The sequence below is a fragment of the Dermacentor albipictus genome, chromosome 2, assembly GCF_038994185.2.
Source record: "Dermacentor albipictus isolate Rhodes 1998 colony chromosome 2, USDA_Dalb.pri_finalv2, whole genome shotgun sequence".
Lineage (NCBI taxonomy): Eukaryota > Metazoa > Arthropoda > Arachnida > Ixodida > Ixodidae > Dermacentor > Dermacentor albipictus.
This window is the reverse complement of record NC_091822.1, coordinates 160,619,460-160,646,575: the sequence shown is the minus strand read 5'-3', so window position 1 is coordinate 160,646,575 and position 27,116 is coordinate 160,619,460. Positions and strand designations below refer to the sequence as shown.

Sequence of the window (27,116 nt, the reverse complement as noted above, 5' to 3'; positions counted from 1 at the left end):
ACTGATTCTCCTCGGCGGGTACGCGGTATGTGGTTAAGAAGGTATATCTGCGAGCCTTTGGAGTAAACAAGTCGCCCGGCTCAATTTGACCTTCACCTTCGCTTCCGGCGAGCCGGGAGTTGTGCGGGACGCGCCGTGGTCGAGTTATAATTACCACAAAAAATTACCCCAAGGACGGCTCTGTCGCAGGTGTACGCGGGAGCTGCAAGTGTGGCGATTCGACTCGGCACGGGAGTGGTGGTTAGCACGCTGTAAGATAATTTACACCGTTAAAGCTGAATAAGGGGCTAAACCGGTCTGTAACTACCACTTACACCCGAAAAGGGCATGGGAATGATGGTTATGGTACGCTGTAAAATAATTTACACCGTTAAAGCTGAATAAAGGTGTAAACCGATCCGTATAACCCATACTTACACTGAAAAACGGCATGGGAAGGATGGTTATACTACGCTGTAAAATAATTTACGAACTTATTAGCCGATAACGGTGTATGTAAGAAGACTTGTAACTCACACTTTTACGTCCAAAAAAAAAAAATGATGTGAGGTTGTGTATTATTAACCGATTTACACTCATATTCATTTTTATATATGTTAATTATTTTACAGTGTACATGGATTTGCCTAAGCTTCGTCCTAACGGGTAAAAACGGTTTCGCGACGTTGCAAATCGGTCGTTATCAACGAAATATCCCGTCGTAAATGCAACACTCCGCAGTGGTTGCACGTATTCGCAGGCATACTTATATTGCCTCGCCGTATTTAGAAAACTACGTGCTCACTCCGAAACTTGGAAAGATGAAACGTAATAAAGAAATTACAAGAGATCGTCCGAAGGCACAAGCCCGAATTAATTAGTACTACCTAATTCCGCGTGCGCTGACCACTTTTCTAATGCTGTAACAGAACAGTCAGGGCGACGAAGTTCCCTCTGTGTAAGTTTTTGTTTTTGTTTTTGTTTTTCAGGAAACTCTGAGACGCATGACTTTACTATGCACATGCAGTTTCACCATATACATTACAGTGCAGCGAATGCTGTAGGGCTCGTGGTCAGCCAATCAGTATAACGAGATCCGCCCACGTGCTCCAGAGAAGGAAGGGGGAGAGATAGCCCATTGTGCGCACCGAATAGATACGTGAAGCGTCCATTGTACCAGTGTTGCACGAAAGGCGATCACTGTAAAGCCATCTTATGGTTCTCTCTTTTTACTGACTAACGGGACACGTAACCTTTCCCTGCACTGTACCGAGTTGTATAATTTTTCATCACGGCTCCCCCTACGGTCTTCGGACTACGGTACTCTAGTCTAGCAAAAATATGATTTTTACATGATACGTACCGTTACTCTTACGCTAATAGGTTCCGAAAACAAAATCTGGTTTCATAGCCAGCAAGGACAATGATGCGAACCTGAGCGCTGCAAAAGTTTGCTCAAACGAGGTGCAACGCAAAGACGCGGGCACACACAAGGTTGCATGGATAACGCAGTAGTACCTATATTACGACATTTCCCTCCCCTCTCTCTCTCTCTCTCTCTCTCTCTCTCCTCCATGTTATAATAGGGCACTGCCTCCGAAGAACGCCGTGTTCCCGGGCAATTCCTGAAAGCGCATCTACGCGACGCTTTTTACGCCGCGACCCACCGCACGAACGACCGACCGACCGACCAACGGGCGGGTTTCGGTTCCGGGAGGCGCGCCACGGAATCCCGAGTGCACACCTGCAGAAGCAGCGAGACGCAAGCAGCCGTGCGTGGGAAACAGAGGGAGCCACCGCTGCTGCTGCGGTTAAGCGGAACCGCTCGCCGCCGCAGGCGCTGGGCGCCGGCAACCGCTCACCCTTTCTTTCTTTCTTTCTTTCTTTCTTTCTTTCTTTTCTTTCATTTATCTTTTTTTTTTGCGGTGTTATAGTACGCGACGAGGAGGCGGTAGAGGTACTGCACACACACTGCCACACGCGCATTCCGAGCTCGCGTTCCCACGGCCGCAGTGTTTAGCGAGGTGGGAGGCGGCGCTGGCCTCCCGCGGCCCACGTGACGCGTCACCGCGAAAGCTTGACCCCACAAAGCGCAAGCGCCCGTTACACGTCAAAGAAAAATTAGGTCAACTTGTTCACGTTTATTTCCGGCCATGGAGGCTATTGGCTGAAGAAAAAATAATAATAATATTTGGGGTTTTACGTGCCAAAACCACTTTCTGATTATGAGGCACGCCGTAGTGGAGGACTCCGGAAATTTTGACCACCTGGGGTTCTTTAACGTGCACCTAAATCTAAGCACGCGGGTGTTTTCGCATTTCGCCCCCATCGAAATGCGGCCGCCGTGGCCGGGATTCGATCCCGCGACCTCGTGCTCAGCAGCCCAACACCATAGCCACTGAGCAACCACGGCGGGTAAAGAAGAAAAAAAAAGTAGAATGCAATTCGAATAATAATTAGTTAGAATAGTAATTGTTTAGTGATCGGTTTCCTAGAGTATCCAGCGCTGAAAACTTGCTCCAGCGAACGGAAAACGATACTGATATAGGCTATGCGTTATGTTGTTTTGCGCTTAAATCGTATTGTTGAGAGAACGGAACGTCCCTTTACGACCAACTTTCGTATCAAATTAACATATATCACAAGTGTTTCCCAACCTTCGCGTTAAGTCGCATAATTTTGGGCGCCTGAAGCGTGTGGTAGAGTACTCCTCTAAAGGGGACACGTATAGCCAGTATGCTAAAACCGATGTTATTGAAACACCTGTATATTACCGAAAGGGTAAGAAAAGAAAAACAGATAGGGCATATTAGGATGGCATGTGTGCAATAGAAGATAGTCTGCGTGCATTGATTAAAGAAAAGTAAAACAAAGAAAGAAAACACACATTTTTGGTCCGCATCGTTCGGTAAAACACTCGGCATTCATTTGTTTGCCTCATTCGCCAGGATCTTTAGTTCACTGACATACAGTGAGGTCAAAGCAAGTACACGTCTCTCTATGTAGCAGCTCGCTTTTCCAATGTCTATATGTTCAAAAACAAAGGTGTCTTTCCTTTTCTTTTTCTTTATTTCTGTACGAACCAGGTAGGCAAGGACGTCAAGCGCTATATTAGACTTCGACGACGCAGACCAAAGGAATGCGATCTCGCTGCGGAAGTCGATGTTAAGCAAAGCAGGCTGTAAGCACGAAATCCATCAAACATCACTCGAAACACTGAGCGCGGGCTTTACACCGCATACAGTCAAAGTCATGAGTCATACCATTGTATTCCTTGCTAAATGTGGCTGCAGTGTGAATCGGGGGTACTCACGTCAGCCACTGTTTAAGCTCAAACAAGACGTTCCTTCCTTCCAAACAGTGCATAACGCTGTAATAAGAACGCAAGTTCTACACAGCAGGAACTGCAAAAACTCTTTATTTGCAGACACCAGCTCAATATGTAGTGTGTATTCGAGTCCGTTCGATGATTACTGGAGAAAAAAAAAAAAGAATTCTTTTTTTTTTTTTTATGGCGTGGTGTGGACATTGTGCGAGTAGATACGGTACAGGGTTCAGGGAGTCCGCGATAAACCCGATTTCCTTCAGCGCCTGTGCATACAACTTGAACTTGGTTGCAATCCAAACTCGGCATCGCGAAATCTTTAGCGCATTTGTAAAGCCTCTTGGGCAAACATGTATACGGAGACCAGACAAATTCGATCTTACTGAGAAAGTAGATGGTAAACAAAGCAGACTGTAAGCACGAAATCCATCAAACATGACTCGAGAAACACTGAGCGCAGGCTGTACACCGCATGCAGTAAAAGTCATGAGTCATACCGTTGTATCCCTTGGAAACGATCGCCGTACTGCGCGCATCCGAAGAAAACATAACAAATGGTCAAAGGTAGGTCGCAGGACAATTGGTCGATCGTTCACAGGCAGCGTGCGAAAAATAGCCGCGTGTACAACGTGTGAGCAAAAGCATAATACGACCTTTACGGGCTTGCCGCAGAGGCTTTACGAGCGCACGAAAAATTTCGCAATACCGAGTTTGAATTCCAAGCAAGTTCAAGTTGTATGCATGGGCGCTGTAGGAAATCGGATTTATCGCAGACTCCCTGGACCCTATACCGTATCTACTCGCACAATGTTCGCACCACACCATTGAAGAAAATTAGAATGTTTTTTTTTTTTCTATTTCTCGAGTAATCATCGAACGGACTCTAATACACACTATAGATTGAGCTGGTGTCTGCAAATAAAGAGTATTTATTTGTAGTTCCTGCTTGTGCAGAGTTTTGTTATTATTACAGAGGTAATGTACTGTTTGGAAGGAAGTAAAATTTCATTTGAGCTTAAACAGTGGCTGACGTGAGTACCCCCGATTTACACTGCAGCCACTATAAGGTTTTCTATTTAGCGCCCCTTCACGCCCCTTCCCTGTAAAGCGATCTCTCAGAAAACTTTCCCAGCGTAATTATCAAACCCCACCCCCGCAACTCACCAACAAAGTGCTGCGAAAAAAAAAAACAAGAAGAAATGCGAGCGATACGCGGATAAATACGGTACTTTCGCTCGGCGGAGTACGTGTCAGAGAAAATAAAGCAGTTGTCGTGCCCGCGTTTCTTTTCGATCTTATCCCTAAACTATGTAATCGCCATTTATTTTGTGCGCATTTTCTTTAACACTCTGCACTCGCTACTTTCCTGTCCGCACGGTATGTCACGCTAAACATGGGCATGGCGTTGAGGATATGAAAATACCGGGAGAGCAGTGTTAAAGGAGGGAAATGGCAACGAGCGACGTGTCGCGATTATTGTTTGGGTAAACTACGCACATACGTATACGTATACGTATACGTATACGTATACGTATACGTATACGTATACTACGCGCATGCAATTATCTGTATTTTTACTAATAAATAAATAAATTTTGAAATTGTGAAATTGTGGGATAAGCAAAGCTCCAAAGAGTGTCAACGCGCCAAGTTGGGCCAGTTGCTTAGGATTGATCGTACGATTGGTAACAGCGCAAGACGAGACACGGACAAAAGGAAAGTAAAAACGACAACACGGCGCTGAAACGACACAATGCCGTGTGGTCGTTTTAACTTTCCTTTTGTAGCGAAATCAGAGTTCCTGAAAACTGTGTCCCGAAGAAAGAAGCGTAGAGGAGGTTTGGGGGAGGGGGGTTGGGGTGAGATTGTAGCGCGAACCAAATGCTGGCCTGTCATCCAGACCGTGACAAGCCGTCACTTGATTTGCACGAGCGGTTCCTCACTTTGAATTCGTTAGCTCCGCTATTGTGTCAGCCTTTCGCCTCTGCACTCCCTGCCGCTCCTCGTCAATGGGTCTCACCTGATCAGCGCGCCTGATGGCCCTGAAAACAATCCGCGCCGAAAGCTCGTACATCATCTCTTTCGCCAATACTTACGCTCGCGCCGTCACACACACAAAAAAAAAGGAGAGAGAGAGAGAGAGAGAGAGAGAGAGAGAGAGAGAGAGAGAGAGAGAGAGACTTGGAACAGTTGCTGCCGAGAAAGAGTAATGCGAGGAAATAAAGAAGAAGTGTTTTAATGACTGGAAAATGTAGAGAGGTCGGCCGGATAATGGAGCATCTGGCCTGCTACTCTACGTAAGGGAAGGGGAAGAGGGGGAAAAAAGGGTCGCAATGGGGGATGATAATGGGAGGAATGAGGTGAAGGACACATTACACAACTGGTATCACAGGCGTGAGTCCAGGCCCCTTGTCATCTAGGAAACGTGAAAGAGCACGCATTGTCTCTGTCGTCTGCCGACTCTGTGGCCATGCGCCTAGCGAGAGGCGAGGAAATAAAATATCACGATATTGTTAAATGAGCTCTCGTTCGTTATAGAGAACGCCAAAGAGAAGACGCCAGAACACTTTAAATTGGTAGGGTATTCTTTCAAAACTCCGTTTGCATTTACTCGACGATAAGAAATAAAGTATGTTGTTTACTAACGGAGAAAAATGAAAGCGGAATTTTAGCAATACGACCCTCGATCCCAGGTAGCCCGGCGGCCATGGCGCTGCGATTGCGGTTTCCATCCCGGCTGCTGCAGCCGCCTTTCGATGGGGTTGAAATGCGAAAACACTCGTCCGCGTACTTCAACTTAGCTGCACGTTAGCGAAGCCGATGTGGGGAAAAATTAATCCGGAGCTCCCCATTACGGTGCGCATCGTATTCAGACTAGGATTTCGGCACGTAAAACTCTAGAATTTAATTCAAATGTATAATTTCGAAATTGTTTTTTACTCACCCAAAACAGCATTGCTGATGCCCTCGCTGTGACGTCACGTACTATATTTGGGGGCCCCTTTTCTAAAACAGCCTATTACAACGACTGGTTTATTTGGCGCTGCTTCCTCGTTGTTTCCCGCTTGAAACGAGTGCATGCGTATTTCGGCTTTTCTTTTTCGTTTTTTTTTTTTCCGACAGGGTACACGGGATCTGTTTGACCGATGATTCAAAGCCGCTGCAACTAGTTCCGCCGGTGCTTGCCCGATTTAGGATGCGTAAGCTCAACCGATTAATCGCGATAGCAAAATTTAGTCGCGAATGAAGCTTCAATTGATTAGTCGGAAGGGTGATTGATCGAACGCCTAGCCCTAGTATATAATGCAGTTCTGCAATCGCAAATCACTTACATCAACCTTGAGATGAGGCAAGCTAGCTCACAGGAAAAAGGACGAGTGACGACCCCGCTCTGAAGTTCCCGCATCAGGTCGCCATGACGTCACAGGCTTGATTGATAGCTCGCAACTGTCTGTCAATAAGGGTCTGCGTAGCGGCCTACAGGAACCACATACACAAACTTGCAAGTTTCGAGAACTTTTACTGCGCAGAAACGAGCCAAATACCAGATAATGCTGACCATATTGCTCGCTTACATTCCTTTAAAGTTCTAACAGAAACAACGAAATAACATTCAGAATTCCTTCCCCTCACAACGTACAAACACACACGCAGGCCGATATTCACTATGCTACTCCATACTGCCGCACTAGAGGTTTCTAACCGCTTAACACTTGCAAGAATTTCCTAAAACTTAGTCTAGTTGCATGCGTTTAGCTGTTCAGCCTTCTTACTGTTCCACAAGTTTCTCTCCGTTTTCCTGATTTCTCCAACATATACACTGTGCGGGCGCGATCAGTTGCCACTATCGCCACGGCACCTGCCCCGCACATGCTCACCGCTTTTTTTTTTTTCCTAGCCTCGAGATGTCTCTCGGACGTGTTTAAATATCTGACTAACGTTCCTTATCGATCGGGCCTGTTGTTGTGCCATCAGCACATATTACGTATCGGACGGTACCGCGGTACCGTCCGACAACAGGAAGAAACAAAGGACACACACGCGGAGCTAACTGGCAACAATTGCAATGCGGAAACAGTGCTGCATCAAGCGCGCTGTCAGCTAAACAATCGTTGGTTCCGACAAGCCACACAAGTGCAGAGTAGTCAATATCTAGAAACATGCGCGCTACTTTGCTTTGCCGTGCATATAAATTGTTCCCGAACACCCCGCGATAAAATTGTCGCGGGTTCGCCGCGTGTGCGCATCATTAGTCTATGTTGTCCTTGTCCGCAGCGCCTCCTAGGTAATCTGTAATTCAATACCTAATTCGCGACCTCCAAGTGCGCCCGAGGCCCAGTGTCACTGAAGCAGGAAAGTGGTGGGCAGCGCAGCTTGCACGCCAGTGCGCGCGCACGGGCCGGGTGTCAGCAGTTCCAAAACTTCCTCCTCCCCACGCACCGCAAGGTCGGTGTACGACCCTCAAGCGAAGGAGCGAGCGGGGGCGATGTTTTGCTTTTACGTTCCGCCGCAGCGAGAACGGAGAATTTTCCCACACTCCGGGCCGGACAGCCGGCGACGGGCGGCAAACGCGAGCGTGGCCAGCCGCTCAGAGACCGCAAAGTCGGAAAGAGCTGCTGCATCATGCCCCACGCCCTCAGGCACACCCAGCATCAGCGAGAAAAAAAAGCCAACAACAGAAAGATCCAAGGAAAGGGGCAGACGAGAGAAGACGTCGGCGGGGAAGACAACGTCGCCGCCCCACCACGTGACCCGGGGAGCACGTGACCGCCGAGCTCCTCGAGAGCGTCGTCTGCGAAGGCACGCACGTGCGTGTGATGGCGCGCGCGCGCGCGGGTCCGACGTAGGGTCAGCTGCGTTCCCACGCTCCGGCCGCAGCCGGTGCTTCGGCGCGCGGCTGCCGCCTGGCGACCGGCGCGGCAGGTGGCGCTCGCATGCGAAAGAGAACCACGCATGCGCCTTGTTGCCCCTTCCGAAGAGAGGGAGAGACGCCAGAGGGGCGCAGCGGTGGCGCGCGCGCACTTTTACGTGGGTTTGCTTACTAGAAGGTGTCCCCCCTCCCCACTCCTGCGTAGCCGTGCGTCCGTGCTTCAGCTGCTGCTGCCAGCGAAGAAAGCAGAAGGCGAACTATGGACCCACGACGACGAACAGGCCGTTTTCTTTCTGGTCGGAGGCTTGGAGGGGTGGGGGGAGGGGCTCACTTCAGTGAGCCGCGTACGGGACTTGGAGGAAGGGAAGATTGCGGGGAGGAAGAACGTAGTCTTTGCGTGTCTGGGGGCCTTTCTGGCCGCGGGACAAGGGGTCCAGAGTCCGCCCGTTCCCACGGGTCTTGGGTCTCCCACGCGCATGCGCCTAGTATCTGCATTCCATCGCTTGTTCCTTTCCTTTTGCCCCATCTTCGCCCCCGCTTGCACCTCCCCTTCTGCCTCCCCCCACCCACCACCACCACTTTCCAGGCCATTCTATCGCTCTGTCTACTTGGCATTGCCGTGCAACAACCCCCCCCCCCCCCCCTCCGTCCATCCCCACCCTGTCCCTGAAGCTTAGTCAGGGGTTTCGATTTTGTGCGTTTCCGCGTTTTGCTCCCGTGCCTGCTCCATTCTAGCGTAGTTCTGCGTGGCGATTTCTCTTTTCATTGCCAACGGGCCGATTGGCGAAGGTGTACATGGAGCCTAAGAGGAGATGGGAACCAGAGGTCGTGGATCCAGGGGATAAAAAAGGGAATAAGAGGGTCGGCCGCGCAAGCTCGGGCGAACAGTGCAGTTGCTAGATTCGTGAGCACAGCGTGCAAAGAAGCGCGGTTTGCGCATGGTGTACGTACGAGGCCAGAGTTGTGGAATGTGCGATTCATCCTCCCGGTACCCACCTGGCGCGTCGCTGCCTTTCTGAGATCGTTACCGCTTCACAACTGGGGGCTGAGAGACCTCTGGTATATACCTGCGTCCACAGTGAGGGCACGAGATGCACAAAAGCGGGTTGTCGCGGGTTCGAGTTTCCGGTGCTCGCACTGACTGTGAGGTGCATCTGCGATCCCGTTTTGGGGAGTGAAGTTTTCTAAGAGCATAAAAAAAAATTACCGACGATTACGTTACTTCCTAATGCGAAATTTCAGCGCAGCAAATAAGCTGTTTCACCTTTTCGATAGATTGAGGCAAAGAAATCGAGCAACACATGTATGCGCTATCACAGAATTTTTTTTTATTTTTCACACGTATTCCTTTAACAAAGACTCCACTAACAGTTCTTGACAGTCATGAAGGAAGCTTTGTGGTCGGAGAAATAGACTGATATATGTTCGACTTGGTACACCAATGCTTGATTCTCAAAGACGTTCACAAAGACGTTCACAACTGGGCCCTTAATGCCATATTGGCCTCCGCCGTGCATCAGTCGTCGCACTTGCATGAATGGGATTCGCGGAGATACGAGTCTTACACTCACCGCATTAAGTTGTGGAAGGTGCGCTGGCCTCGAGGGATATTTGTAACCGTTTGTTGTCGAAATAACAACCAAAACAAGCGCGAACGAGACCGACCCAACAGAACCAAACAGGCGCGGGCGAGAGCTGTGGCGCGAGCAGACGATAGTACGAAACGAGCGGATCGGCTGAGACCAGACACGAGTGCGCATCGAGCCGTAAGGAGGGTCCGCATGACACCAGAATCGCGCGCGCACGTCACTGAAGGGGCCGCTCTCATTGGTCTCCGCCATTCGCGGCTCGCGTCCTTTGTCTCCCACTCCAGCGAAGCGGGGCGGAGCTGGTTACGAGGCCGACAACGCCGACGACGACGCGAAACCCAGGAACGGACGCCAAAGAGCTGCGCTCTAAAAAGGCTGACAGCGGCATAGCGCATCCAATAAATAGCGGCACCAAGCATGAGCAACCTCCGTTGATTGTGGGTGGCTTGATTAGAAACCTTCGGCGGGCTTGCCTGTAAAAAATAAAGGAAGAAACCCTGTATGGACGTATATTCAATAATCCCACCTGAACTTTAGGGGTTCCATATAGTAATCCATATGTTCCCATATATCATGCAAGGTAGTTGTGTCAGTTCCTCTCATGTACCAGTGATTGTATCAGTACCTCTCATGTTCCAAACCATATCATTAAAGACTGGAGCGTCCCCTGCCACGATACAACATTGGTATTCTCCAGTGCCTTCCACGACTTGTGCACAAATTTTCCCACAAACTGCAAGAGTCATGAGGGAGGTAGCGGCCAATTACTGCAGTTGGGAGGTCAATGCTATGTTGTGGTGGAGTATATAGCGTCTTTTTGGAGTTCATTCGGCTTTCCTAATTTTGTTGCATCAGGACTAGTGTAAACTCACTGGCTCTCGGCGACTTTCTTATGTTTCATTTTTTGCCGGTTTTGGGCACCGATCCCGATCCTCAGCCTCAACTCCATGCCACGACGCCACCAATGTGAGATGGCTGGGAGAGGCCTTTCTCCTTCAGTGGTCGTAAATAGGTTCATGATGACGGTGTCGCACAACCAACTCCCAACGTCACAAAAGCAACTACTTTATTGTCTTGTGGACGAGGAATAAGTTACACTGTTCCCACACCCTTTTTTGTTTGTTTCCTTCCATTGCAAGAGAACTGGTGCATGGTGATCAGAGTCGTTTCGGGAAATCATGAAGATTCCGCTAACGTGGTCACGGCTATTTCTCTAGGTCTAGTAATGCGATTAGCGTTCTTAGGGTACTTCACGCACTTTCCAGAATCTATCTATCTATCTATCTATCTATCTATCTATCTATCTATCTATCTATCTATCTATCTATCTATCTATCTATCTATCTATCTATCTATCTATCTATCTATCTATCTACATGTCTCTAACCGCCACTACAGACATGGCACATTCTTCAAAAGAACACCTTTGAGGCCAACTTGGGTAAATGGGCATGTGTCACTGGGTATCGGCCGCTCTTCAACGAAAATAAAGATGTTTCAAAATATATTCCTTGCTCGGCGGAATTGAACCGGTGCCACACGCGGACTTAGCGGCGGCGGCGCCAGATGGCGCAGCGTGTGTAACGGGAAGCGCGAGAGAGCAGGCCCGATGCACACATGTTTAGACGTTGGCAACGCGCTGTGACCCTACATTGCTTCAATGCTAATCGCGTTAACGTCTGTACTCATCGCGAGGTGGGTTCTGTCGGATTTCTTAAAATTTAAATATTTGCTATCGTTATAACGAGAGGCACATCTGGGGGTGTATCTTTCTGCGTCTTTAACCACTTTCCCGCCAACTTGAGTCCCTGGTTGTACTCAACGGTCTAATAACGTATCGCATTTGGGACTGCTGTAATCAAGGAACCGGGTTTGGAAGCCGACCGTTGGGCCAACTTGTGCCACTGGGTATGTGGCAATGGGTATGTGCCGCTCTTCAATGTCAAAAATCTCATTTAATATTTATCCGGTGCTGGGCGGAATCGCACCCGCGACATACTTATCTGAATGTACTCGCATATTAACACAGGCGCACACATTCAACATTGTATATAAATCGCTATTGATCAGTCAATAATTTGACTGATTGGACCAATTCCAAAAAAAAGGGAGAAGAATGAGGGCAGACGGTGTAGAAGCAAGATCAGCCACTACAGAAATAAAATTTAGGTTATGTTCTTCCGTGCCCAGTAATGGCTAACCTCCGTACATAATGACAAACGCCAACGTCAGCGAAAATGCCACCATCTGCCATTAACAAACCTCGAAGACGATAAACACCAGGAAAAGACGGTCCGCAGAAATTAAAGCAAATGAAGAAAACGGATCGCTAGCAGTTGGAGAGAGAAACACAGAGAAGCTGGAGTATCAAAACATATCCCAGTGCTCCCTATACAGCAGAGGATCCTGACGCGGAGGTGGCCGTCACCGATGGCAGCAATATATATATATATATATATATATATATATATATATATATATATATATATATATATATATATATATGCACTAATCTTTCTGCTTCCCAAGGGGAGGACTGCACGATGAGGGAGGGAAGCACGGCTGAACCAACGTGTTGGCTCCGACCCTTGCGTCGAAGAAGCCCTGTGATCACGCAACGCCACCTAGAGGAAATTCTGGCTCACGGCGACAACAGCGACTGCTGGCGAGGGTAGAGGGCGAAGGGGAAATTCCGCTATCCGCAGGTGCCGTCGTCCCGTGGTCGGTCGTCCGCGGAGGCGGAGTTTTCCCACACTCCGGAGGCGACTCTCTCGAACGAAGAACCGGAGCCCCCCGCGCGAGAGAGAAGTGCGCGTTTGCGAGGTAAAATGCTTGGGAAAGGCGAGGGGGGCGATGCGTCGTGGATGTTAGGAGGGCAAGGGGGAGGGCGGTGACGTGCGTGGTGCGTGCGTGCTTCTTGCCCGTGGTCGTTGGCGCGAAGCGGAGCCTTTCGCATCGCCAGATGTCCCGCGCGAAAGAGGACGCGCGCGGTGCCAGCGGCAACGAAGAAGGAGGAGAGCGTACGGGACGGACGGGCGGTTGCGGAGTTTTACGCGCGCATCATCTTGCCTGCCTTGCCTTGCTTGCTTGTAAAGGGAAGGGGAATGAATCGAGATTGGATAGAAGAGGGGGGGAAGGGTCTTCTCTTTCGTCATTTCGTTTTTGTTTCGTCGGATGAGATGTCTCGCGATGTTTTTCCTGTGGGTTTCGCTGTCACCGATGTGGAAAAAAAGCAGAGACCAGCCGGGCGTTGCAGCAAGCTCGATTCCCGAGTCCGTGCGAGTTTGTTTGTTTGTTGCGCCTGCGACGCCAGGAAGGCTTCGGGGAAGGTTTGTTAGGAGCGCGTCATCGCAGCTGCGGTTATTTTTTTCAGGCAAACAGTACCCGAAAAAAAAAAAAGATGAAACACAGAAAGAAGTAGCATGGAGAACGTACTAATGTCTAACGAGATAACGTGCAAGAAAATGAACAAGTGCATTGTTTGGCAAACAAATGATTCAGCCCGTGTTCTCCCTTTCGGCTGCCGCCTCGTATACTCAAGTGGGGTATAGGTTTGTTCCGACTGTGTATAAGGGGAGTAAATTAGCCACATCCGAGAAAACGAGAACCTTGTAAAGAGCAGGGAACGAGCGTTTAACAAGGTAGCTCCTGGTTTGCTACCACTGTAGACTAGGGAAGGAGGAAGAAAGAAAATATGGATATTGACTTAAGCCATCGGCAATACTAGTTTCTTTCCTTGTAAAGGATCTGTCGCAGCGCTCGATTGTTGTTATTAAGGCCCGCGAGTTTACCGTACTGTGCCGCAGAAGGACGTTGATCTGGGGCTGGGGGAGTGGGATGAGGGTTATGGGGGGGCATTTTGTAAACGTCCACCTAATGGAGATGTCCATTTCGTCTGCTTCTGAAGTGCTGATAAGCTGAGCGCGCCTGTCTCCTTCTGATGCATACCCCAGTCCAGCCAATCAGAACTTCAGCAACAGACGCAATAGACATGTCCACTAGGCGGACCCTGACAGAACATTCCCCCCCCCCCCCTTGTTGTCCGTGGGCATGTGCTCTACTGCTGTTGGTCGAAAATTCTCGCGCGCAGCAATTGTTGTCCTTCTGGATTTCTGACTGGTTTAGCCATGAATCTGGTGGTTAAGGGGAATGCAAAAAGGTGAGGTGGAGTATGGCAAATTTGCCCGTATATCTTTTCCTTCTCCTTCTACAACTGCGCAACAGCTACGAAACGGCGTCTCTTGTCTCTCAAAGCAGAAGTGCCGTCTCGAATGCGGTGAGATGGCAAACCTTGCGTGGAAAGGCGATGACGATGATGACGATGCTGGAGCACGCCATAAAACGTCTTCAATTCTCCTTTTATGTGACTCCGCTTCCCCCTTGATGACGCCATTATGCGTACCGAGTTCAAGGCGAAGAGTGGCGAGGTCAGCGCAGCCGCGTCCGGGGAGAGACGTTTATGACTGTATACGAACCGAGGCGACGCTATGGCGTAAGCGCCAGGCAGGTGCGTCTCCGCGGGTGATCGGTCCATTAAGGCCAGAGCGGGCGGACGAGAGGTGAGCCGAGGGAGAGGGAAGCACGCGATCAGAGGCGATGACAGCCGGCGATGAGGAGCTGTAACAGGAAATGAAGATCAAGGCGACCAACGGACGCTGGGGTCGTTTCACTTGATAGCCGATGGAGAGCGATCGCTGGCGAAACAACTCAAAAAGCCAGGGTTGTATCTCTAGGCGTTTCGATACGTTAAGCTTCAGGGCGGAATGACTTCTCTCTCTCTCTCTCTCTCTCTCTCTCTCTCTCTCTCTCTCTCTCTCTTCTTTTTTTTTTGCGTCGCATATTTGGCTGTGGGAGAGTCGGCGAGGCTGAGCGTTGTATGGAAAGACAGAGTGTGAGTAGTGAACATGAATATTTATTTATTTATTTATTTATTTATTTATTTATTTATTTATTTATTTATGTAGTTCGCACTTTCAAATTCTACAGCCAATACGTATACAAATTGAAGTAAGGGATGTCAATGTTTTATTCCTTCCACTATCATATGTAATGCTAAGAGTAAATAAATAAATAAATAGATAAATATATACACAAATAAATAAATAAATAAATAAATAACCTGACGACCCTTTTGGACGCCGCTTGTTTTAGAGCGATGTTAGAGAACACTTCAGATGGCTTTATTTTATTTTTGTTTCCGCAATGTGCGTTTATTCTGCTACAACTAAACTCTCCCAGTTACTTTCGTTGATATGGTTCAGGTGTCAGCAGGTGTAGCTGTACAGTTACAGTGCGGTCAGCAGCAATTCTCTTGCTTTCTTTTTCATGATGTTATATAAAATTAAGCAACCGAACACTACCAGTACTACTACTACTACTACTACTACTACTACTACTACTACTACTACTACTACTACTACTACTACTACTGCTACTGCTACTACTACTACTACTACTACTACTACTACTACTACTACTACTGCCACCACCACTACAACTACTACTATCATCACTACTACACCGCACGCTGCAACGAAGACGATAAACGTACACGTTGCAATAAACGGCCGAAGATGCACGAGTACATGGGGGAGAAACGTGCGCAGAGTGCTTGGCAAAATGCACCCGAACAAGTGGGAATCCATTAAAACCTACACAGGGAGCAAAGCACACTGACCCGAGCGCAGGGTCACGCGTCGTGCCGCCTTTCCGAGAGAGGAAATCCGAAGGGGCCCGGTGACGTCACGGAGACTTGACTTGCGGAGGCTGGCTGCACCATGACGCAATGCTGACTCCTCTCGGTTTGTTTCCTTCTTCCACGGGCGCCGGGCATCCTGTCCGGATCCGCCTGCGCCCACTTACTCCCAAATGAATGAAATCGAAGTTATTAAACGATACTTTGCCAGTCCGAATTGATTCGTTGTTGGTGTTTAGTGTCCCTTATGCTATACGCGAATTTGGCGGTTAGCCTGCCACACTGGCGTGCACCGTCGATCCAGGGGAATATGAAAGGAAATGTACTAACTGCCTTTTTTTTTTATGCCATATAGCAACTAAACGCACGTGGTTCGCACAAAAGTATTCAGCGAGAGTAAATGCCCAGCGGGAAATATTCCTGGTGTCTATTAACGTGCCACATTCTATGCGGCACAAACTTAGAGGTTAACAAAGAAGCTTGAGAAGGCCCGAGCAACGAGCAATAGAACGGAAAATGTTTGGCGTAACTTTAAGAAACAGGAAGATAGCTGTGGTGGATCAAAGAGCAAAAGGGGCAGCCAATATTCTAGTTGACATTAAAAAGGGAAACGTGGAGTTTGGCACACCGTGTAGGGCGTAGGGCGGATAACCTGCGGTCTGTTATGCAGTTACAGAATGGGCAGTTAAGTAGGTAGTCAACTTTCTTCAGGTCTGGAGGAATCTTCACCCCGTTTTTATAGGGGCAAGACTGCGGGCCGCTCCCACGTTGGGAATGGGAAAGGCAAGCCCTACCGCCGCATCGTGGGACTTCTGGACAGCCCGGAGTTGATCAATCCAATTGTGCCAGGAAAAAAAAAAAAACGTAGTTGAGCACGGCAGGAAACCAGGTGGTGTGATGAAATTAGGGAATTTGCCAGAAAAGATGGGAAATGTGGGGTCAGCTGGCGCATTAGATGGGTGTCGGAGATCGCTGGGCGAGAGACTTTCGTCCTGCGGTGGACATAAAAATGCCAAAGACTATGAATGAATATTATCGCATGTATCAAGGGTGATGGTTGCTTAAAGACGAATTTGTTTTTTTCTTCTTCTATATTGTTCACAACTACGTACGACTTCGGGCAATGCTGGTTAACCTTGTCCGTTGCTTCTTAATCCGGCGTCTTATTGAGCGTCTAATTAAATGCAAATTTGGCCTGTTCTACCACCACACGGCTCACGGGCGTACACGCGAGACTACGGGCGATGCACCGCACCGAACGGGCTCATCTCGTCACCGGTAGTTCGCCCGCCGATCGGCGCACGCAGGCGCGCTAGCGAGGGGCACGACTTCGTTCCGGAAAGAGCGTGCCCATTCCTCCTCCTCCTCTTTCTTCCCTTCGCCGCGCAGCCAAGGCAAGCGGTGGCACGCGCTGAGCTTGCGCCCGGCAAGGCCGCCCGCTTTGTGTGAAAAGAGGAGGCCGACGACGCTAAGCGGCCCCTCTCACTTACCCTCCCGCCGGGATAACCGCATATAAGCGACCGCTCGGCTTCACAGCATCCCCCCCCCCCCCCACCGCTCCTCATATCCCTCCCCTGTACCTCCTCCGCCTTCCCTGCGGAACGATGGCGCTGAGAAGACGAAGCCACTCATTATCCGGAACCGTGCGCCATGCCGCCCGCACGCGCGGGCTTCATTTTTTTTTCAACGGCCGCGCGAACCCCTCTCCATTTAGACAATCACTAGGCTTCTCTTGGGAGAAACGGTCCTTCCAAGTTTTTTGTCGGGCAATCTTTCTCTTCCTCAAATCTCGCTTCGCCGTAATTTTTTTCTTTACGTTTCATTCGCGTCTTTGCGTTTCAGGTACTATAGTTCTCGTCTGAGCAACCAGAAAATGAGAAAGGGAGATATATACAGAGAGAGATAAATAAGAAAAGGAAGATGGGAAAGTAAAGACCTCGTTACGTTTAAAGGACAGTAAAGTCCATGCTGGTAAAGAATTCCTTCAAAAGTCGATCTTTGTCAATTTGGCGGTAACAGGTTGATTGCTGGCAAAGAAAAAGAAAGTTAACGAAAGGAAAATGACACATCCGCCCAATCGTAGCAATTGCTGCAAAGGAAACACATACGGGTTCCTCGAAAGAAAAGCCTCGCACTTGAATGAAAATTCGTCCTGATCCAGGACTGTCATACCGAGGCAGCCGCTCTACTATTTGAGCTAACCAGGCGGCTAGCCGATGGCAGGGCGAAGTCAAACCTATAAACAACTTGAAGCAAGGCGTAATACGTAATAGTTCTGCGGAAACCCGCAAGGTGGAGAGAAGTGATTAATAAAGTGAAAATGAGACACCCACCCAATCGTACCAATTAATACAAAGGAAACCCATACGCCGACGCCGAAGGCATAAATGTGTCTGGAGTGTCCACATATAAAATCCATTGCACCTTGTAGCAATTGCTACGATCGGATAGATTTCCCATTTTCCCTTTGTTAATTACTTTTCTCTACCTTGCTGGTTTCCGCAGAGCTATTACGTCAGAAAAAGAGAGTCAAAGTTCAACGTACGTTTTTAATTTTGCACCGATACTCGATCGCCGCTACGTTGGAGTGACGTCACGGATTTTTTTTTTTATTTTCTCCTTTCTTTGTGTATGGGCCATCGCATAGGTAGCTCAATAAAAATTCATTCAGTCTTCGGATTTTTCAAAATAGGGCGCAGTCCATTTTAACTGTGCCCGAGTAGACGCCAGTAAAGTCCCTTAAATCACAGTGAGTTTTAGTGACGTAGCCACAATTTCTTTGGGGAGAGGGCGAGGGAGGCACTCAGTTGTCTGGTAGATGGGAGCGCGGCAGGCGGGTGTTGTCGCACCTCGTGCTATGCCAAATATCCCATGCAAAGAAATGTCAGGGCGGGTCACGTGCCTGGTTGGTCCAGGGCACTGGGAAGCAGGTGCAGGGCACTTAGGATGTATTGTAGGGTTGTCACTTGCAGATCCTAGTCGTAGGTGACAGCAGGTATCAGTGCCTCAGTGAGGTTAGTGTAGGGCAGTTGAGACACGGGTGCAGGGCCCTTAGGAAGCGTCGTAGGGTTGTGATTTGCAGATCTCCAGTCGCAGGTGACAGCAGATATCAGTGCCTCAGTGAGGTTGGTGTAGGGCACTTGAGACACGGGTGCAGGGAACTTAGGATATGTCTTGGGGTTGTCACTTGCAGGTCCCCAGTCGCATGTGACAGCAGGTATCAGTCTCAGTGAGGATGCCGTACGGCACTTAGGACACATGTGCAGGGCACTTAGGATGTGTCGTAGGGTTGTCAATTGCAGATCCCCAGTCGCAGGTGACGGCAGGTATCAGTGCCTCAGTGGGGTTGGCGTAGGACACTTGAGACACGGGTGCAGTGCACTTGAGGCACTGGTGCAGGGCACTTAGGATAAGTCGTAGGGTTGTCACTTGCAGATCCCCAGTCGCAGGTGACAGCAGGTATCAGTGCCTTAGTGAGGTTGATGTACGACACCTGGGACACAGATGCAAGGCACTTAGGATGTTTCGTAGGGTTGTCACTTGCAGATCCCCAGTCGCAGGTGACAGCAGATATCGGTGCCTCAGTGAGGTTGGTGTAGGGCACTTGAGACACGGGTGCAGTGCACTTGAGGCACTGGTGCAGGGCACTTAGGATAAGTCGTAGGGTTGTCACTTGCAGATCCCCAGTCGCAGGTGACACCAGGTATCAGTGCCTTAGTGAGGTTGATGTACGACACCTGGGACACAGATGCAAGGCACTTAGGATGTGTCGTAGGGTTGTCACTTGCAGATCCCCAGTCGCAGGTGACAGCAGATATCAGTGCCTCAGTGAGGTTGGTGTAGGGGACTTGGGCCACAGGGGCAGGGCACTTAGGGTGTGTCGTAGGGTTGTCGCTTGCAGATCCGCAGTCACAGTGACAGTCGTGTGGCAGTCTGACGTGCGCAAATTCCCGGCACCAAATTTTCGCAGTCACATCTCGGTGGGGTCGAAACATACGAATACTGTGCTGTTATGAAGTAACTATCTATAACCATCTTAACTATCAATTACCTACGCACCGATCGCTAACTATTGCCAATCTGTGTCCGTTTGCAACTGGCCTTCGATATCACCCTTCTGCGCTGTTTTGTTCAAAAACGTAACTATCCACATAACTAGCGGATCATTGTCACCAGGATCGGCAGGTCGAAAGTGGCAGGTGGCAAGTGCAATAGAATCGTAGAATTGAGTGAAACGAATTGTTACATTATACCGGCCCTGTTCTCGACCAAGTCGACATTGAAGTCCAGCCCGGCAGCTGTTGCATGGAGGAAAAAGATACCATTAGAAAGGAGCGTCGCGCGACAATCTTAGATCCTAGTAATAAAGAATATAATGGAAAGGCTCATTGGAAATATTCCCTGTACACGTGGTAGACATGCGGCGATTTCTAGTCGCCGAGCGCGCGGAGAATATCTGGGAGGGCATAGTGGAAAAACCCAGTCGTGGCGAGGGTGTCACTAAATGGTATCACTAACCAAACAGTGCCTTGACAGGTCCTGCAAACCACGGGGGGCCTATTCCCCAAAGGCAAATATACCTCAAAGGTAGGATGGGGTGGCGTAAAGGGGGTTGGCTTGCCGAGGCTAGCTGCCTGATGTCATGCTCACTCCTAGACTTTTTTTTCTTCCTCCATGAGTTGTCGTGTGCGCTCCGATATCCGCTATACGCGCCCCTGGTGGTCAGAAACTTAGAATCTCGCGGGGCACCCGTCTTCTTGCTCCCTGCACTCCCTTCCTGTGAGAACACGTCATCAATTCCCACCTGCTGCCTTTTTAGAAAAAGGCTGACCCTCCAAAAGGTCTACTGCACTTCAGTAGATATCAGTGTTTACAAATTTAGACTATCTGTGTGACCGCTGCCGCACTGTCTGTCAAAGCGTCACATAGACAATGTCTGTGTTACATACAGACAGACATTACAACAGTGCTTGCTATGTCACCCAGTGACAATTGGTCGCACAGTCCAGTATATATACTTTTTTTTTCTTTGCATTTCTGTCATATTTGTCACCTTTTCCCCCTTGTACCGTACAGAGCAAGCGGATGATGCGGATATATCCTACCTCCTTGTCTTTCCTTCAGTTTTGTCCATCTCACTCTCTCTCTCTCTCTCTCTCGACTCTTGGAGTGTGGTGGCCAGGACTGAGGTCGCCAGCTCATTAATGATGTGAGCGAGAATAAAGCTTTATCTCCCTCTCGCTCCACAATTTAGCGACTAAATTACCGCCACCGATTAGTCAAAGCGAAACGAAGCCGATCGCTGTACAAGTGTCGCGATTTCACAGCTCAGCCCTCCGTCTCGATACTCATTCCTGCAGGAGGCCGCTTGGAGCCCGAGGCGCCAAGCAAGAACCCGAAAGAAGAAATAAACAAACAACAAGCGTTCCTACAGATTAGCAGACGACGGCACCGTCGTCTGTCCTCTTGTGTTCTTGCTTGGCACCTGAAACACCCCAATAAATCACCGCAGTAAATGACTGGGTCATTTACAGCGAGAGTTCTTTGGGCGTCACCATAAATGCCCTCTGGACCGTTGTGAGTTCATGTTAAGCACCTGATGAAAAGCTCCAGGGATAGTGGCAGCGCGTGTTTTCTGTATCCACGCTCGACAGCACAGAGAAGCGGGATATTGCGCCGCGTGGAACGAACACTTATCTGCCAGGGGCCCATTACTCCCTTAATTGTCGTTCAGTCGCGAAAGAGTCCTGTCTTTAACTAAGGAAGGATTGAGTGACTTATTAATCTGGTATACTGTCCTTAACCATCCCTAACTTGTAACTAAATCTAAATTACACGATCGTTCTTGAATTTCGCCCCCATCAAGATGAGGCCGACGCCGCAGCCGGGAGTCGATCCCGACACCCCGTGCTGGGCAGCGGAACGCCATAACCTCTTACGAGGAATTCATGGGGAAAGGGTTTAATGGTAACTCTGCAAACTCAACGAACTGCTTCGATGCTGTCACGTGGTCTCAGGCCCCGCAGGATTTCATAACACGTCTTTTCCATCGGGGAGACTCTTGCGCGCAAAATTAGGTAAAGAATGTAGAAAAAAACATGAACTCAAGGGTTCCGGTATTGCATCAGTATAGTGTATATATTTTTCTCATTAATCTACGCACGCGCTCTCTGGCGCCGCGCATTTTCGTCATTCCTTCTTCCACTCCCGAGAAAAAAAGATTCGGGGAGTGCGTGCAACCCCGCGTTGTCCCAGAACCACGCCTGCTAGCAGGACGCGCGCGCGCGGCACGTCTCGGAGCGGAAGCGACGGAGCAACGTCAACAACAGTCACTCCTAAGAAAGAAAGAAAGAAAGGAAGAGGTAAAAGGAAGAACAGAATTACCCGAAGAGCAGCGCAAGAAGGTAAAGGAAGAAGCAAAAGAAGAAGCATCAGAAAGGGAGAAGCGTGCTGGGAAAAAGCAAAGGGCGCAATAAACGACAGGGCACACGGCAAAGGAGGAAAGAGAGCGCAGCCCAGCGAGCGGGCACTGGGTGGGGAGAAAAAGAAAAGAAGTAGAGAAAGAAATGGGGGAAGGGGGGATTTGGCTAGTAGATCGTTCGAGATGGGAGCGGAGGGGGTTCTCGCGCGAGAAAAGACGACGTACGTACGTACGCCGCCGCCACCTGCAAAAGATGCGTTTCAAGAAGTCGGAGCGTTCCCACGGTCGGTTCGACCAATCAGCGCCGAGCGGTCGTGCGACAGCCATTTCGGACCTCCTCTTCTCCTTCTTCAACAGAGAGCCCCGCTGCTGCTGCTGCTGCGGTGGACCCCTGCTGCGTCTCCTCAGAACGCGATGGAGGCAAGGAGGGCGTGGGGGCACCGCCGAAGGGGGGACCGACCGACCGAGGAGGCCAAGGAGTTGTTTTTCTTGTGCGTTTCATTTTCTCTCTCTCTCTGCCTTTGTGTATTTTAACCTTTCTTCGTGCGCACTTGCGTGCGTGCGTGTGCGTATTTACCGTCGTCGTCGTTTTGTGCTGTCCCGTGCTTCTTTTGCTCTTTGTTCGGCGCTGATTTTCGTTTGCTGCGGCCCTCCCGTAAACGGCTTCCTGTAAGAAAGAGCGCTTCGTCTCATCCTTCTGCAACTGTCCAGCCAAAACGTTTCGTTGTTGTCTTCTTTTCTTTCTCTCTTTCTTTCTTTGCTCGAGGCCCGTGTGGGTAATATCTTTGCGCGGTTCGCTTTTTTTCTCTCTCTCGTTTACGTCGTCATCATCTCCGTCGCCTGCTCTTTTCTATTGCTGCTGGCGTTGGCCTCGTTGGGGATCGGTAGTCGTTGTCGCCGTTGTTTGTGTGGTCACCGCTCGTTCGAAAAAAGCAGGGGAAGGGATTGCCCAGGGCGCGAACGACCGAAGGGACGCTGCCGGTGACACCGTAAACTCAAGCCAGACTTGGGAAGGTCGTGGTAGACTTTCGTTTCGATTTCTTTTCTCTTTCTTTCTTCTTTCTTTTCTGTATTACCGGTAGAAGGAAGAGGCGTTCCTGACGTGGCAGCAACCACGAAGATGGTGAACGGTGGAGAGCTTATGGGGCGCTGCTTCCAATTTTCGGCTGCACTTACGTCAGGCGTTTGAGGTCAGCCCAGAAGACTGCAGTCCTCGCTGGACACGCGCAGTTAGACGAGGAAATAACCATCGTTTGATGAATAAGAGAGCTTGGCAAGTGTGTTTTCATTTTTGCTATTGAGATTACGGTGTTGCTGAGGTAGCAAGTTAAGCCACAACTCATGGCATGCATTAAGCTCTTCCCGTTTGCAGCTTTTTGGGCCGCTGGTAATGTCTGGCGACGAACAGACGGATGTGCGAGAGACAATAGGAATACCTAGTTTCCGAGAATAAACGACGTTTTTGGTGCCGCTGTAACCGTTCCAAGACGGAAGAAAACAACTGCAGTAGAAGATTAGAAAAGCAGGCGGTTTGGAAACCGCCCATATTGATATAATCATTGAAAATGAAAGGGTGCAGCTCAGATGCGTGATATTCGTCACACACTCAAGTACAATACAAAAAAAAAAGAAACGACCTCGTCGTAAGTAAAAAGAAACCAAAGTCTGGTTAACGCACCGCCCAATTCCTGGCCGATTCTTCACAGTGGGTATATGCTATTTGTGCAGAGGGGTAATGACAACAACAACGACACCCGCACTTGTCCCGTTTTCTTTCCGTTATCGTTGTCAGTTTGCGCGCCGCTGAGAATTAAAAATAAGGCATTACATCCAATTAAGGGAATCCGAAACTATGTGTTCCGTGCAATACCGCGTAATACACAATTTAGTACAATCATCCATTCGAATAATTTTGCTAGCCCGTAACCAAACAGCCCGCACATACCTTTAAGAAATACATGGTTCTTAAGGGACAACTCGCGCACGATACAACAAGCCCTCCGACGTCCACTTGAAGAACTTCTGTGTACAGGATATCGTGTAAGCGCAGTTATCAGCTTAAAACTGTCATCTGCGATCGTTAAGGCGTCTCTACGCGCCATAAGTGCAGTGAAGCGGCTGTCCAATGCCGAAATTTGGCCGTGAGTCGCTCAGTACGGAACCGAAACGAATATTTAGATCATCAGAGAAGAAACGATGGAGGCAGCAAGAGAGCGAAGCTTTTGCGCATGCTTTTTAAAGTTCAAGCTAGAGTGAAGCTTTTGCGCATGCTTCTTTAAGTTCAAGCTACGTGCGTACGTCGTGCTGCGAGGAATCCGCCTACCTTAAACGTTTAGGAATCCGATAACACTCCGTAGCGCCTCTTCGTGCAATGCACCAGATTACCGAAGGTGGGCGAGACCTATATATGGCTTCAACTCATATATATAACCACACAAAACCCATGCACATTTCTACGTCAATGTAAATTATAACAACTTTGCTGACCTTTCTTTCTGGCCATGATGCGCAGCTGCGTGAATGAAAAGAAAAAAAGGAAAGCGGGAGTTAATGAAACGCGATGACTTCTATTGTAGCATTGTGGTGTGACGAGCAAGTGGTCGGAGTTGCAGCGGAGCATCCGTTCTCGAAGGCGATTCAGGCGCCCGCACATCATCTCGTTGACGAGCCAATGCGCGCAGCTTCATCTGCGCTGTCGATGCCCAGGGTTCCACAGTGGCTTGGCAGCCATTGAAATACATAATGTCGTGCCCCTTCTAGAGGACGATATTGGGGGTGAGTGCGCCTTATGGCATACACCAGCTGCTCGTGGGGACCATGACGTATACATGGCAAACTGCAGACCTTATTGTAACCTGTACGCATTATGAAAGATGTATTAAGGCCATATACATGCGAATGAAAACTCTACATAGAGATTTTACTTTGAGAAAGTTTTTTTTCCGTGCAGCCATAACCGCGTTTTAGGCCCCCAAGCCAGCCACGTTCCAGACAAAGCTTCGCACACCCAGACACTGACTTTCCCAAGGCGGCACAGCGCCCATTATATAGAGAACTGCTGACGACCAGTGCCTCCTTTGTCTTCACAGGTGACTTCAACGTGCATCGCCAGCTATGGGGAAGCATCTAGTTTAGCTTCAGACAGCAGAATGACGGCAGCCTAATGTATCGACAAGGCACTTGCTTGAAGTTGACTGATTTCAAGGCGCTTTGCTGCGTGCACACACAGTGTTCCCTCTGTCCTTTCTTCCTTATTTTGTTCCCCCTTTCCCTATGTAGGGTAGCAAACCGGACGCTTGTCTGGTTGACCTCCCTTCCTTTCCTCTCTCTCTCTCTCTTTGTTATCTTTATGTGGTAAAATAACTCTACGGTTGTAGCAGAACTGATAGTTGGGCGAGTTGGTACGAATTCATAATAAAATATTTTTGCGCGCACAATTGACAAGGACACATAGTTGTGAGTAAGCGCTCGTGTGTCCCCCTTCACTGTGTCCGTGTCAATTGTGCGCGCAAAAATATTTTACTATGAACTCTACGGTTACCAGGAATCATGACAGGAACCATGACCTGTTTGCTTTACGCACGCATTAATTCGCGCGCTTCTCCGGGTGATACACTGCATTCATGCGGCGTGCGACGAAGGCCGGTGCGACGCGCTCGCGTGCTCACCGAGCGACCAGTTTTTAAACTCGCAAGCGGATGTCGGTGAGGTATAAGCGACCGCGGGTGGCAGAAGCGGCAACAGCTAGACGTGCTTTCGGAGCCGGAACTTCGGACCTAATGGATGCGCCCGGAACGGAAGCCACGCGCCAGCGACTTTCAGAGGTCCGGTTCCGAGAGGAGGGGGATCAGGCGGCAAAGCCCACGCGACGCACGCGTTCCCAAGAAGCATTTACCGGAATTTCGGCCCACCAACTGGTTTTGCACTCTCAGCCGGCCTCGGTGAATAGCTATACGGTTTTCTGTACACGAAAACGAAGAGGAAACGAATTCCGTAGGATAACCCTTTTGTTAAAGAAGTTTGCCATAACGTGAATAGGTGGCAAAAAGGACATTCGGATGTAGCCATAAGCACAGGGCGGTAACGTCCATCGGATGGCTTGATCCAGCCAAGGGATAGTCTTAAATGGTAGCTCACTTGACACAAGTCAACTAATTAGACTAAATAGACACTGAACATCGGAGCTACAACAGCTTCGCATGTGACGCTTCAATCGGTAGCTTTCACGTGAAGTCACGGACCCAGCTTATCACCGTGCCGGTGCACTAGCATGACGACTTTGATGACGTCAGTGCAAGCCATCTATAGAGGGTCATACTTATCCTTACCCCGCATGCCCAAATAGGCATCTGGTAGTCTAAATATTCTTATGATCTTTGACATTGAGACCGGGCAACCTGCGGCTTCGTTGAGGCGACGTTTTCATTTTGGTGCACCGATCAAAGCAACATTGAATCAGGCAGCAGGAGTTCAAATGCTCAAAGGGTGATGTGAGGTGTCATTACGTAGAAACAGCACGAACTAGTTTCACACGAAGGGCCAACTCCCAGATCCAAAACGCCGACGAAATTCACCAACAGGGAAGACTGCTCCGAACTGTGTCACGCTCTGTTAATTTGCTTATCTCTGGCGATATGTAACCACGCCTGATGTAGAGTGCATGGGATGCACAAGATGTGGGCGGAACACTACTATCGTGGCCAACATAGCGCAGCGCTTGCAGCGCCTTGACAAGGTTAGACCGTATTTTGTATCAGGCATTTGGAACCGCAACCGCCGCAGCCGTCCACACGGGCACAAACACGCCGCAGATGGGCTATTGGCACCAGCAGCACCTTGGCTAGGTCGGCTGCTCCCATGAGTCACCGTGCGCGCAAGGAGAGCAACTACTCTTTTATCTTCCCCTTCCATTTACCGTTGCTCCGGCAGCTGGCGGTCAATGCAAGAAAGCGTGTGCCTATCGCTTTCCAATAGTACCCTTGCACCGAATGAGATGCCCCGATGGTGATGGCTGAGGGGGGCGGCTAAGAAACCAAGTGCGTAAAACGAAAACACCAAATGATCCGAGCACGCCTTCTGTTTCCTCGGCTCCCTCTCCTTCGCGATCGGAGAAGGAAACATGCACGCGCATATACGGTCGCGTACAAACACGCGCGGAAAAGAAAGCAAAGAAACAAGAGCGACCGGCGAAGAAAGTGATTGGGGCAAAGGCTGCTTCCCCCTCAGCGCCACACGTC

At 49.4% G+C, this 27,116-nt stretch overlaps 1 protein-coding gene across 2 annotated transcripts in view; it reads left to right on the top strand.

Moving 5' to 3' along the window:
• The window catches only part of LOC139056192 (transcription factor HES-1-A-like), a 145,082-nt gene that overhangs the window by 95,024 nt on the left and 22,942 nt on the right, over positions 1-27,116 (top strand). The window lies entirely within an intron of this gene.